General features: G+C 44.8%; 1 long non-coding RNA gene across 1 annotated transcript; it reads left to right on the plus strand.

Moving 5' to 3' along the window:
- Positions 1 to 2,383: 2,383 nt before the first annotated feature.
- On the plus strand, positions 2,384 to 4,089 carry LOC130102442 (uncharacterized). Its single transcript, XR_008809216.1, has 3 exons — positions 2,384 to 2,442; positions 2,800 to 2,843; positions 3,902 to 4,089. It is a non-coding gene; the product is annotated as an uncharacterized LOC130102442 (long non-coding RNA).
- Positions 4,090 to 4,397: the final 308 nt, after the last annotated feature.

Here is a 4,397-nt window from a genome sequence, read left to right on the forward strand (position 1 = left end):
TGTTCCAGAGCCGGAGCCAGTGTCTGCTGTTCCAGAGCCGGAGCCAGTGTCTGCTGTTCCAGAGCCGGAGCCAGTGTCTGCTGTTCCAGAGCCGGAGCCAGTGTCTGCTGTTCCAGAGCCGGAGCCAGTGTCTGCTGTTCCAGAGCCGGAGCCAGTGTCTGCTGTTCCAGAGCCGGAGCCAGTGTCTGCTGTTCCAGAGCCGGAGCCAGTGTCTGCTGTTCCAGAGCCGGAGCCAGTGTCTGCTGTTCCAGAGCCGGAGCCAGTGTCTGCTGTTCCAGAGCCGGAGCCAGTGTCTGCTGTTCCAGAGCCGGAGCCAGTGTCTGCTGTTCCAGAGCCGGAGCCTGTGTCTGCTGTTCCAGAGCCGGAGCCAGTGTCTGCTGTTCCAGAGCCGGAGCCAGTGTCTGCTGTTCCAGAGCTTGAGCCAGTGTCTGCTGTTCCAGAGCTTGAGCCAGTGTCTGCTGTTCCAGAGCCGGAGCCAGTGTCTGCTGTTCCAGAGCCGGAGCCAGTGTCTGCTGTTCCAGAGCCGGAGCCAGTGTCATCTGTTCCTGAGCCGGAGCCAGTGCCGGAGCCAGTGTCTGCTGTTTCTGAGCCGGAGCATGTGCCGGAGCCAGTGTCATCTGTTCCTGAGCCGGAACCAGTGCCGGAGCCAGTGTCTGCTGTTCCTGAGCCGGACCCAGTGCCGGAGCCAGTGTCTGCTGTTCCTGAGCCGGAGCAAGTGCCGGAGCCAGTTTCATCTGTTCCTGAGCCGGAGCCAGTGTCGTCTGTTCCTGAGGAGCCGGAGCCAGTGTCGTCTGTTCCTGAGCCGGAGCCAGTGTCGTCTGTTCCTGAGGAGCCGGAGCCAGTGTTGTCTGTTCCTGAGCCGGAGCCAGTGTCGTCTGTTCCTGAGGAGCCGGAGCCAGTGTCGTCTGTTCCTGAGCCGGAGCCAGTGTCGTCAGTTCCTGAGGAGCCGGAGCCAGTGTCGTCTGTTCCTGAGCCGGAGCCAGTGTCGTCTGTTCCTGAGCCGGAGCCAGTGTCGTCTGTTCCTGAGCCGGAGCCAGTGCCGTCAGTTGCTGTTCCTGTGCCAGTGTCGTCAGTTGCTGTTCCTGAGCCTGTGTCGGTGTCTGTTCCTGAGCCTGTACCGGTGCCTGTTCCTCCGCCCTGGCCGCCCGAAGGGTCTTCACCGCCCTGGCCTCCCGATGGACTTTCTGTTTCGCCCTGGCCGTCGGCTAAGCTCTCACCCCTTGTTCCTGTTTCCCTTCATGGACCTGGCCCACCATCCCTCCCCCTGGTCCTCCACCGTTCCACCTCCCTCCTGAACTCTTGTGTTGTGTTTTAGTTATGTCTTGGAGCGTCTGCTAGCCGCTCCGTAGAGGGGGGGTCATGTCATAGTGTCTGGTTTATGTTCCCTGATGTCCACTAGAGGTGCTCTTGCCCCACGGTGTCATTCACCTTTGGAACTGCATTCCCCACAATCCTTGTCTGCGCTCATCACTGTTCATTGCACTCAGCTGTTCCCCATCTTGATTGTCATGTTCTGTGTGTATAAATACCCTGCCTGTTTAGTGTTTGTTACGGAGTCCTTGTTATTCGTCACACCACTTCTGAGTCCTGTGTTCTTGCCAGTTTTGTTCTGTTTTTCATGTATGGATTGCTTATTTGGATGTCGACCCTTGCCTGGACTGTTGTGAGTTCGGATTACCCTTGAATAAAGATACTGCTTTTGGATCTTCTGCTTCCTGTGTGTGGAAACGTGACATGCACAGTCACACACACTCTAGGAGTAAAGCAATGAGCAATACACACTTGAGGAGAGATGAACAAACACACACACACACACACATACATACATGCATCAGTGGGCAGCCCAGGTAGTTTATTCCCTCACCTACCACTGTTCACAAGTCTGCTTCAATAACCTTTAGGCTAGGCAGTAGTATACTTAGGCTACATTTCGGCTATGAAATCACTGAATTTGATGGCTAAAGGGCAGTTTATTCTAGGAATGATAACTTTAACCATAACGATAAAAGCGTCCAGACTGACCAACGATAAGCAAAGTCTCATTTAAAAGTCAAAGTCCACTCACAAAGTTGTTAACAAATATGATGGTTAAAATGTGATGGGTTCTTATTGTCTGTTAGCTTTTTATCGTTCTCAAAATCACTTTAAAAGTGATCCCCAACAATATTGTTCTACATGTCGTTATAGTTTATCATATTTACAAGAACAATATTTTTTTATAATTATCGTTCTTGGTGTGAATGGCCCTTTTGACGTTTTCAAAGTTCAAGGACAATAGTTAATGTTCTTCCCCAAGAATTTGTTAAAGTTTCTTGACATTTATGGTTAATTAATATATATATATTAATTAATTATAATTTTTTTGTCATTTAAGGTTGTTGGGAATGCAGTAGGCAACAGATCTTCAAATATGACCCCATAACAGGAAGAAGGATAAATGAGGTAAGATGGAAATATATTTTTCATTAGTCTGTCTGATCATCTCTCAATTGTCTGTGGCTCATCTGGCATTTCACATATCACAAAATACTGACCATTTAAGCAAGTGGTTACCAACTTCAGTCATCTTCACCCCCCATTGCATTTTTGATTAACTGCTGTGCTTTTTACATTATCTTTATATTTTAAACAGACTTAGATAAGTCTTGAGTTGGAATAACACACATTTTCTGAGTCCATTTTTCATCATCATCATTGCAACTGGTCCTTTAACAACAAGGCAAAGCTAATGTAAGAAATAATAATTATAACAATAATTTGAAATTCAAAACCTGATTACATGTATGTGTCTTTCTGTAGGGGCAAGCAGAAGATAAGGTGAAATGTTTACCTTGCTCTGCATGGTAAGTACTGCTTTATATTGGTTTATATTGCCTTCATACATGTCCTTTCTGTTTCCACTTTTAACTATCTCATAGATAGTGGATAAAGTTTGTAATGTAATGCATGGCTACATCTGCTGACGAGCTTTATGTGTATCCTGATTTCCTTTTCCAGCAAGACTCTGCCCCTGCCACAGTGCCAAAACTGCTAGTAACTGGTTTGCTTTGCATGGTATTACTGTGCTTAAATCGTCTCACCTAAACCCCATAGAGAGGACAATGACAGACCCCAAACCCAACATTACAGACAACCTCAAGATTACTATAAAAGCAACCTGGGCTTCCATAACACGTCAGCAATGCCATACACTGATGGCCTCCATACCACACCACAATGAAGCAGTAATTTGTGCAAAAGCAGCCAGACCAAGTATAGAGTGTATGAATTAAATATTTTTGATAAAGTCAGATTTGTTAAGTTATTGTCAAAAGGTCGACATTTCTTTATTCCTCTTTATTCTAATATTTTGAGATGATGATTTTTGGTCTTCATGAGCTGTAAGCTGTCATCATCAAGATTAAAACAACAAAAATGGCTTGAAATATTGCACAATATTGTAATTTTAGAGACCCACCTATATATTAATTGCACTATTGGTTACACTGTTGGTATAGGATGGATTAAATGCAGTGTCAAATATTGTCTACAGGATTTAGTCACTTGCTCTTTTCAGTACCATGCCATGCATAATTGCCCCCGTGTGATTCTATATAGGAAACCAATACCACTTTGACCAATATATTGGTAGAACATCAGTATCAGCCAAGATCATCCTCGTTGACTGATATTGGCTCTTGGCTAGTTTTCTTTCTATGACTTTATCGATGAAAGTGGCTGATGTTTAACATTGCATCAAACACTATATATGTATATGTATACTTTTTATACTTTGTAGAAAAACAATGAAATACAAGACCATACAATATTTTATTGAAAATATGCTGTGAAACTGTTATGTTAAAATGGCTCCTCTGTTTTTAACTGTTCTAATGTGGTTTTGTGTTACTGATACTTACAGTGGAAAAATCTGGGAGGAGACATGGGAGCCGGCCTGCCAGTTCCCATCAGGTGCCAACCTAGTGTGACGTCACTAACAGTTGTCGAGTTCCCACAGCCATCCCATTAATATTTACTTTCAGTGCTGTTTTTATTATTATTATTGATTTTTGTAAAAGCTGTGTTCAAATAAATCAATACCATTCACCTCGTGGGTTAGCCAATCAGCAGAAATCTTCTTCAGTGTGTCAAATGATATATTGCAATATGATGCACTGAAGTATGTAGGGAGGTGGGACATGTTTTCATTCATATTAATTGACACCATTAAGAGACTGTTGATTCCACTAGCTCAGGGTTTCTCAAAGTGTGTGGCGCGCCCCACTGGTGGGGAATAGAAACATGACAAGTGGGGCACGACAAACGGGAGAAAATGTGGTAATTTTGTGCCCAACTCTATTAATTCCTTTATTTATTGAGCATAAACTCAAAACAAAATGACGACACATTTAAATGTA

Source organism: Rhinichthys klamathensis, unplaced genomic scaffold (assembly GCF_029890125.1).
Source record: "Rhinichthys klamathensis goyatoka isolate OS25496 unplaced genomic scaffold, OSU_Roscu_1.1 h1tg000272l_1, whole genome shotgun sequence".
Lineage (NCBI taxonomy): Eukaryota > Metazoa > Chordata > Actinopteri > Cypriniformes > Leuciscidae > Rhinichthys > Rhinichthys klamathensis.